The sequence below is a fragment of the Meles meles genome, chromosome 4 (assembly GCF_922984935.1).
Source record: "Meles meles chromosome 4, mMelMel3.1 paternal haplotype, whole genome shotgun sequence".
Classification (NCBI taxonomy): domain Eukaryota; kingdom Metazoa; phylum Chordata; class Mammalia; order Carnivora; family Mustelidae; genus Meles; species Meles meles.
The window spans coordinates 87,096,687-87,107,231 of record NC_060069.1 but is presented as its reverse complement, the minus strand read 5'-3'; the positions used below and the strand labels follow the sequence as shown (position 1 = coordinate 87,107,231).

The window sequence follows — 10,545 nt, the reverse complement described above, 5'->3', positions numbered from 1 at the left end:
CCTGATGCAGGACTTGATTGCAGGACCCTGGGATCATAACCAGATCCCAAAAAAAGACACTTAACTGACGGAGCCACCCAGGCAGACTGTTTAAAAATAATAATAATAAGGGAAAATAAAGCACTATTTAATCATTTCTAATGGTTTGAAAATCTGATAAAAGCCTCGGACCACTTCTCTAGAAAAAAAGGGCAGATGCTCAATTTTGTAGGCAATTTCAGGAGGTTCATGAATAACCTGAAGCTCTCCAAAGATTGCAGGTTAAGAATCCCAGTTTAGTTTACTCTGTAAGGTAAATCCCCCTTTCTAGGCCTCATCTGCCTTGGTTCTCTTTCACAGACACACGGAGCTCTTGTTTGAGGCACTAGACATAATGTGCTAGCCCCAAATCCTGGAGAGTGAGCAACAGAATAAGAGGCTTCACCAACATTTTTCACAATAACCGTATACTACCTCTGTTTGAATATTTTCCTGCCCCTTTGAAGTGAAGAACAACTCCAGAATAATCCTAAAACCCACTTTAAAAACATCTTCTTTACCATAGCCTATTCTCCCTTCTCCTTTCTGTTGATTCACCTGCATTGCATTTACATGACATGCAAGGGAAAGAAAGAAGTACTAATAGACTCAAAAGCCAGAACAGTTGAATTAAAAAATTAATTCAAAATAATTTCTTTTTTTTTGCATTTTAATTAATTAATTTATTTTTTCAGCAAAACAGTATTCATTGTTTTTGCACAACACCCAGTGCTCCATGCAATACGTGCCCTCCCTACCACCCACCACCTGGTTCCCCCAACCTCCCACCCCCGCCCCTTCAAAACCCTCAGGCTGTTTTTCAGAGTCCATAGTCTCTTATGGTTCGCCTCCCCTTCCAATTTCCCTCAACTTCCTTCTCCTCTCCATCTCCAAATGTCCTCCATGTCATTTGTTATGCTCCACAAATAAGTGAAACCATATGATACTTGACTCTCTCTGCTTGACTTATTTCACTCAGCATAATCACTTCCAGTCCCGTCCATGTTGCTACAAAAGTTGGGTATTCATCCTTTCTTTTTTTTTTTTTAATAAAAATATAATGTATTTTTATCCCCAGGGGTACGGGTCTGTGAATCACTAGGTTTACACACTTCACAGCACTCACGATAGCACATACCCTCCCCAATGTCCATAACCCCCTCCCACTCTCCAACCCCACCTCCCCCCAGCTACCCCCAGTTTGTTTTGTGAGATTAAGAGTCATTTATGGTTTGTCTCACTCCAATCCCATCTTGTTTCATTTATTCTTCTCCTATCCCCCTAACCCCCCATGTTGCATCTCCACGTCCTCATATCAGGGAGATCATATGATAGTTGTCTTTCTCCAATTGACTTATTTCACTAAGGATGATACCCTCTAGTTCCATCCACGTCGTCGCAAATGGCAAGATTTCATTTCTTTTGATGGCTGCATAGTATTCCATTGTGTATATATACCACATCTTCTTTATCCATTCATCTGCTGATGGACATCTAGGTTCTTTCCATAGTTTGGCTATCGTAGACATTGCTGCTATAAACATTCGGGTGCACGTGCCCCTTCAGATCACTATGTTTGTATCTTTAGGGTAAATACCCAGTAGTGCATATGCTGGGTCATAGGGTAGATCTATTTTCAACATTTTGAGGAACCTCCATGCTGTTTTCCAGAGTGGTTGCACCAGCTTGCATTCCCACCAACAGTGGAGGAGGGTTCCCCTTTCTCCACATCCTCGCCAGCATCTGTCATTTCCTGACTTGTTAATTTTAGCCATTCTGACTGGTGTGAGGTGATATCTCATTGCGGTTTTGATTTGTATTTCCCTGATGCCGAGTGACGTGGAGCACTTTTTCATGTGTCTGTTGGCCATCTGGATGTTGTCTTTGCAGAAATGTCTGTTCATGTCCTCTGCCCATTTCTTGACTGGATTGTTTGTTCTTTGGGTGTTGAATTTGCTAAGTTCCTTATCGATTTTGGATACTAGCCCTTTATCTGATATGTCATTTGCAAATATCTTCTCCCATTCTGTCAGTTGTCTTTTGGTTTTGTTAACTGTTTCCTTTGCTGTGCAAAAGCTTTTGATCTTGATGAAATCCCAATAGTTCATTTTTGCCCTTGCTTCCCTTGCCTTTGCCGATGTTCCTAGGAAGATGTTGCTGTGGCTGAGGTCGAAGAAGTTGCTGCCTGTGTTCTCCTCAAGGATTTTGATGGATTCCTTTCTCACATTGAGGTCCTTTATCCATTTTGAGTCTATTTTCGTGTGTGGTGTAAGGAAGTGGTCCAATTTCATTTTTCTGCATGTGGCTGTCCAATTTTCCCAGCACCATTTATTGAAGAGGCTGTCTTTTTTCCATTGGACATTCTTTCCTGCTTTGTCGAAGATTAGTTGACCATAGAGTTGAGGGTCTATTTCTGGGCTCTCTATTCTGTTCCATTGATCTATGTGTCTGTTTTTGTGCCAGTACCATGCTGTCTTGATGATGACAGCTTTGTAATAGAGCTTGAAGTCCGGAATTGTGATGCCACCCACTTTGGCTTTCTTTTTCAATATTCCTTTGGCTATTCGAGGTCTTTTCTGGTTCCATATAAATTTGAGGATTATTCGTTCCATTTCTTTGAAAAAAATGGATGGTATTTTGATAGGGATTGCATTAAATGTGTAGATTGCTTTACGTAGCATGGACATTTTCACAATATTTATTCTACCAATCCAGGAGCATGGAACATTTTTCCATTTCTTTGTGTCTTCCTCAATTTCTTTCATGAGTACTTTATAGTTTTCTGCATATAGATTCTTAGCCTCTTTGGTTAGGTTTATTCCTAGGTATCTTATAGTTTTGGGTGCAATTGTAAATGGGATTGACTCCTTAATTTCTCTTTCTTCTGTCTTGTTGTTGGTGTACAGAAATGCAACTGATTTCTGTGCATTGATTTTATATCCTGACACTTTACTGAATTCCTGTACACGTTCTTGCAGTTTTGGAGTGGAGTCTTTTGGGTTTTTCACATATAGTATCATATCATCTGCAAAGAGTGATAGTTTGACTTCTTTGCCGATTTGGATGCCTTTAATTTCTTTTTGTTGTCTGATTGCTGAGGCTAGGACTTCTAGTACTATGTTAAATAGCAGTGGTGATAATGGACATCCCTGCCGTGTTCTTGACCTTAACGGAAAAGCTTTCAGTTTTTCTCCATTGAGAATGATATTTGCGGTGGTTTTTTCATAGATGGCTTTGATAATATTGAGGTATGTGCCCTCTATCCCTACACTTTGAAGAGTTTTGATCAGGAAGGGATGCTGTACTTTGTCAAATGCTTTTTCAGCATCTATTGAGAGTATCATATGGTTCTTGTTCTTTCTTTTATTAATGTGTTCTATCACATTGATTTGCGGATGTTGAACCAACCCTGCAGCCCTGGAATAAATCCCACTTGATCGTGGTGAATAATCCTTTTAATATACTGTTGAATCCTATTGGCTAGTATTTTGGTGAGAATTTTTGCATCTGTGTTCATCAAGGATATTGGTCTGTAGTTCTCTTTTTTGGTGGGATCCTTGTCTGGTTTTGGGATCAAGGCGATGCTGGCCTCATAAAATGAGTTTGGACGTTTTCCTTCCATTTCTATTTTTTGGAACAGTTTCAGGAGAACAGGAATTAGTTCTTCTTTAAATGTTTGGTAGAATTCCCCTGGGAAGCCGTCTGGCCCTGGGCTTTTGTTTGTTTGGAGATTTTTGATGACTGTTTCAATCTCCTTACTGGTTATGGGCCTGTTCAGGTTTTCTATTTCTTCCTGGTTCAGTTGTGGTAGTTTATATGTCTCTAGGAATGCATCCATTTCTTCCAGATTGTCCAATTTGTTGGCGTAGAGTTGCTCATAGTATGTTCTTATAATTGTCTGTATTTCTTTGGGGTTAGTTGTGATCTCTCCTCTTTCATTCATGGTTTTATTTATTTGGGTCCTTTCTCTTTTCTTTTTGATAAGTCTGGCCAGGGGTTTATCAATCTTATTGATTCTTTCAAAGAACCAGCTCCTAGTTTCATTGATTTTTTCTGTTCTTTTTTTGGTTTCTATTTCATTGATTTCTGCTCTGATCTTTATGATTTCTCTTCTCCTGCTGGGTTTAGGGTTTCTTTCTTGTTCTTTCTCCAGCTCCTTTAGGTGTAAGGTTAGGTTGTGTACTTGAGACCTTTCTTGTTTCTTGAGAAAGGCTTGTACCACTATATATTTTCCTCTGAGGACTGCCTTTGCTGTGTCCCACAGATTTTGAACCGTTGTGTTTTCATTATCATTTGTTTCCATGAAGTTTTTCAATTCTTCTTTAATTTCCTGGTTGACCCATTCATTCTTTAGAAGGATGCTGTTTAGTCTCCATGTATTTGGGTTCTTTCCAGCTTTCCTCTTGTGATTGAGTTCTAGCTTCAGAGCATTGTGGTCTGAAAATATGCAGGGAATGATCCCAATCTTTTGATACTGGTTGAGACCTGATTTGTAACCCAGGATGTGATCTATTCTGGAGAATGTTCCATGTGCACTAGAGAAGAATATGTATTCTGTTGCTTTGGGATGAAATGTTCTGAATATATCTGTGATGTCCATCTGGTCCAGTGTGTCATTTAAGGCCTTTATTTCCTTGTTGATCTTTTGCTTGGATGATCTGTCCATTTCAGTGAGGGGAGTGTTAAAGTCCCCTACTATTATTGTATTATTATTGATGTGTTTCTTTGATTTTGTTATTAATTGGTTTATATAGTTGGCTGCTCCCACGTTAGGGGCATAGATATTTAAAATTGTTAGATCTTCTTGTTGGACAGACCCTTTGAGTATGATAAAGTGTCCTTCCTCATCTCTTATTACAGTCTTTGGCTTAAAATCTAATTGATCTGATATAAGGATTGCCACCCCAGCTTTCTTCTGATGCCCATTAGCATGGTAAATTGTTTTCCACCCCCTCACTTTAAATCTGGAGGTGCCTTCGCGTCTAAAATGAATTTCTTGTAGGCAACATATAGATGGGTTTTGTTTTTTTATCCATTCTGATACCCTGTGTTTTTTGATTGGGGAATTTAGCCCATTAACATTCAGGGTAACTATTGAGAGATATGAATTTAGTGCCAGTATTAGTCTGTAAGGTGACTGTTACTGTATATTGTCTCTGTACCTTTCTGATCTACTACTTTTAGGCTCTCTCTTTGCTTAGAGGACCCCTTTCAATATTTCCTGTAGAGCTGATTTGGTGTTTGCAAATTCTTTCAGTTTTTGTTTGTCCTGGAAGCTTTTTATCTCTCCTTCTATTTTCAGTGATAGCCTAGCTGGATAGAGTATTCTTGGCTTCATGTTTTTCTTGTTTAGTGCTCTGAATATATCATGCCAGCTCTTTCTGGCCTGCCAGGTCTCTGTGGATAAGTCTGCTGCCAATCTAATATTTTTATCATTGTATGTTACAGACTTCTTTTCCCGAGCTGCTTTCAGGATTTTCTCTTTGTCACTAAGACTTGTAAATTTTACTATTAGGTGACGGGGTGTGGACCTATTCTTGTTGACTTTGGGGGGGTTCTCTGCACCTCCTGGATTTTGATGCTTGTTCCCTTTGCCATATTAGGGAAATTCTCTCCAATAATTCTCTCCAATAGACCTTTTCCTCCCCTCTCTCTTTCTTCTTCTTCTGGAATCCCAATTATTCTAATGTTGTTTTGTCTTATGGTGTCACTTATCTCTCGAATTCTCCCCTTGTGGTCCAGTAGCTGTTTGTCCCTCTTTTGCTCGGCTTCAAAATAATTTCTTAAAGGTATATTTTAACTATCAGGGTATCCATGCTTCTTTTTCAAGCTTCAGTTTCTGTTTGGCTCTGCCATTTGCTCATCTGTAGGGAATCTTCAGGATGGACCAGTCAACTAATGCCTACTCACATTGTGTAGAAGTTTGGGTTGAGTCCTCTGGGGGTTTTCCCTGTACATTCTCCCCAGTTTTTCTAATGCAAGACCTCAACTGTGGCTGTACATCAGAATCACCTGTAGAATTCTGGACATTAAAAAAAGAGGTGGGCTCTCATGAGCCTATTACTCCAGGTTTACTGATGTTGGGGCCGGGTTGCGGGTGTGAAGCCAGGAATAAGAACCCTGATCTAATGCTGCGTGCAAGGAATTAATATCATTACTCGTGGTGTAAGCCTGGGGGAATGCTAAAATTGTTCCACAGCCTGTAGTTCAATAATAGATATTTTTTGGTCTTTTTTCGTTTAAAAAAGTGGGGGGATGGAATTTCAGAAGGAAAATTTAGAAGAACCTTGGCAAATGGAAACTACCCTGGGGTAATATTTAAAATATGCTATTTTTCTCCCTTATTTAATTCCTAATGTAGCATAAACTTCTTGCCTCAGCTGGAAAATTATTTTAGGTATTATATATACATTTCTATCTTAGTTAATTTATATTATAAAAGTAATACATATATTTTGTAAACATTTTTTTAATGTGTAGAAGAATACAAAGTGAAATCCCAAAGGGAACCCTGTTAACAGTTGTTTTATTTATTTTTTATTTTTTAGGTAGGCTCCACACCAAGCATGGAGCCCAATGTGGGCCTTGAACTTATAGCCCTGAGATCAAGACCTAAACCAAGATCAAGAGTTGGATGCTTACCCAACTGAACCATCCAGGTTCCCCCACACTGCCCCCCCCAACAGTTTCTTATGTAACCTATAAATTTGCTATCCACATCGACTCTGTATATGACATGGTAATATTTATTTATCTCTGGTGGGCTCAGGACTCACAGGTTATATTTCCTTTTCTTCCATTCCTGGGGTAACAGGAAATCCAGTCTTCATCAGGTTCCTAATGACCCTAAGAATCCTTAGGAATATCCCACTGTCCCATAGGACCATCACAGTCATTGCAATTGGCTTTGAGGGGTGAGGGACGGACCTCTGTGCAAATGCCTTCTGCAGTGTCAGGGTTGGTCTCTCATGGCAAGTTGTTGCTACTATTGTACTGATTTGTCCTATGTGTGTACCCAACCTCTTTTCTTAATTTCACACCAGCCTGGTGAAACCAGAACACGACTTTTACTATGACTTTGTTGAAGATTTAGAGATTATAGAAGGAAAATACAACATAGAAGCCAACCTACAATTCTTACTGGATGTAGCCTCTATCAGAATGTTTAGCCTATGATCCTAGACCTTCTCTGCCTAACTCCCAGCCAGACCGAAAAAATGCAAGGGCAAGGTCTCCTACCTCTTACAGGTGTCCCTCTAGCCTGTTTCTTCCAACTTGAATCCAAGCCCTCAAATTCCCTCAGCCCATGAGAGAAAGGCATGCATATTAACATCAGTTAATATCCCACTGTGGCTATCTACCTCCAAATGACAACGGGACTGTCTAATCCCTTCAGGGAATGCCTTTACCTTTTCACTTAGGAAACTGTGGTTTTGACTGAAAAGGTAGTCTGAACTCAGGACATGTTTCCCACAGTCTGGAATCTTCAGTGGTAGAACAAAACCATGTGTGGCAGCAGGAGTCTCCCATTGCTCACTGGGCTGAGTCAAACCCAGGCTGGTTCCCTAAGACTTAGGAGGAGGACCTGGTCTGTGAGCCTCTCCGAAGTCCTCAGACTTCTCTAGATTTTCTGTGGTCAGCCACTTTAAATACAGCACCTCACACTCTACCAAGAACAGATGAAATTTTACTGGGATAATGCAGCCAAATCCCGTACTTAGCAAGGATACATTACTGTAAGGGGATCATAATCTGAGGAAATGCAGGTCTCCTAACTGCAGTGACCATTTTCATATTATCATCCAAAACAAGTTAGCTGTTCAACTAAAAAATTCTCCATCTCAGAAATGTCTGAGGTTTGATTCAAAATTAGTGGGAGTGGAAGCAGGTGCCACTGAGCAAAGTGGGTGGGGGTTTTGATGAAACAAAATTGGCCGTGAGTTCATTGTTACCAAAATGAAGTGATAGGCGTATGAGGGTTCATTATACTATTCTATCTTTGTATATGTTTGAAGTCTTCTGTAGCTAAAAACAACAACTGCATCTCTGCAGAGGGTTTGCCAATGACATTTCATCACTGGAAGACCCTCAAAGTGTCTTAAAGAAGAACAGAACTTGAAGCCCTGCAGATGAATTTGGTTGGTCTCTACCTCTTGCAGACGAGATTGTTTTCCCCCTCCACGGATGTTTCCAGAGATTTTACGGCCAATATTGACTCAATGCTCACATCCTAGCTCCTGAGTTCTTCACCACAAACACTCTATTTCCATGAACTTCTAGGTTGATGATGACACCAGAGGGTCTTGTTCTCTCTTCACTACGTCCAGGGAGGTGCACTCTCTTGCTAGGTATACAGACAGAATTCAGGTACTGCATTTCTAAATGGTCAAAGAAACTCTACCTGTGCTATTTTATGCCTCACTCTCTTAAAAGGTTTTCACTGGTACAATTTGAACAGAAAGGAGTCTGGTGAGGGTGCCTTGAACAACTACTGTCGGGCCACCATAACATCCCTGGTCTTAGCAGTTTTTGTTCTGGAATGTGGTCTTTAGTTTTATAAACTCTGAAACTTAAATGTTAGCACACACAGACACAGTGTGTGGTGTCTAAGGCCTGATGAACACCGATGAATTAACGTGCAATGGGGAATGTAACTATAAGCAGACTCCAAATTCATGCCTGCTGGTTAGCACATTTTCTGTCTATGGGAAACTTTTTATGCAAAGCCACATTATAATTAGAAGGGTATTTGGTGAGAGTAATCTCTAGAACAGTGAGTTTCCAACTAGGGAGAGTTAGCAGCCCCTGGGGGATAGGCAGAGGGAAGAGGGAATTTGTGTGTGTGGGGTGGTGGTGGTGTGTTATTTTCTGTTTTAGCATGTGTCATTAGGAATGACATACCCAATATTATAATTCAATAATATATTTTGGGAGAAATTAAAACCCTACTGCTTTCATAATGAAAATTATAAAGAGCAAAGCTCAACAGAATCTTTTTGGCTGGTAACACTCAGCTTAGAGGGTGGGAATCCACAAATCAGACACTCTGGAGGGTCTAAGATTTTTTTGTTGTTGTATTTCAAAATGAGGCAAAAAACCATTGTTCACCGAGGCACTAGCAAATGCCATACGTGAGGCAACTTACATTTGTGGGATCAAATTAAAATTTCTGTTCTTAAGTTCTTTCTCACTAAATGGCTTTGTATTGACTATGATCATATTTAGTTTATTAGTAGTCCCTAACTGTAGAAATTGATGTGGAAACCTATCTATGTTACTTATCTTTTTGGGTTATTTTGTTTCTGAAATACAAATAATCTATGTTACTTATAACATACTATGTACTTTATAGTATGGTATATAGTAATACTATAAAAATACTCTTACAGTTTTGTGAACAAATTCTGCAGGTAGGCCAAACCACTGTGGAGTTATAGCAGACATTTATTTGGTGGTCTCAGCATTGATTTTTCTCTCTTCCTCCTTCCCAAAAGACCTTCTATTTGTTTGGAATTGTTACGATTCCTGGTAAGAGAGCTCCACTCTTGTTCTAGCACATTCCAACCCACTGAACACAGCCATTGGTTTGTAACCTAAACTAGTCCAGTCAGAGTGAATCTAAAACCTTTTTCTAATAACGATACTGGGACAAAGATCGGCTCACCTTCCAGGTGTCTTTGGCAGTCATCTTTGGCCATGTGGAGGGTCTAAATCATGAGAAAGCCAACACCAAGACAGATAGGAGAAAGAGAAGGAATGGGTCCCTGGGGCCATCACTGGGCCACTGGATCAAGTTCGTGATCATCTGGACTTAACAGTTATTTGTCCCAACAAATTCTTTTTACTGTTTCGGCCATTTTTAATTGGAGCTGAAGCACCAGTGCGTGAATCAGGACACTGTTGAATCTGGATTGGTTGAATTTCCTGTTCACCAACAAGCTCAAATATCAATCAGTGAAGCATGTCACAAAGGAAAAAGTCCAGTACCTGTCATGTTCTTAACTTCTGCTGTGGATCAGAATCATGCAGATAGCTTTCACAAATCTCAGTCCAGTTAAAAGACAATCTACAAGGATGGGACTCAGAAAACAGAATTTTTAAAAATTCCCCAAGTGAGCTTTGCGCAGTGGCAGTATCGTAGCCAATGAGGTTTATCCGAGGCGCGATTATTGCTAATTGAAAAATTCCCCAAGTGATTCCAAAGGACAGCCTAGGCTGAAAACCACTGGTCTAAGTAAATATCTGGTTTTGTCCATTCAATAGAATCTATAGACTAAATATTCAAAATATGCCTTCCCACCAAAGGAAAAAAAGAAATGCTGATATATAACTTGTATTGTGAGGTTAATGCAAACCATACTTGTGTGACAGAAAAGCAAAATTTGTTTGGATCCTTGTTTTACCTTTAAAAGGTGTGCAGATTTGGTTCTGTACTGCATTTTATATTTCTCTCTCTTGCCAACATTTAATAGGAGCTTAAACAGGTACCAGTCCCAGTGACAGACACCAGTAATGCAGAGGAGTACA

General features: G+C 39.8%; 1 non-coding gene across 1 annotated transcript; it reads left to right on the top strand.

Annotated features, from left to right (window-relative positions):
- Window positions 1-10,133: 10,133 nt before the first annotated feature.
- On the top strand, window positions 10,134-10,278 carry LOC123940989. The gene has a single exon (XR_006818128.1). It is a non-coding gene; the product is annotated as a U4 spliceosomal RNA (small nuclear RNA).
- The last annotated feature ends 267 nt before the right edge of the window (window positions 10,279-10,545 follow it).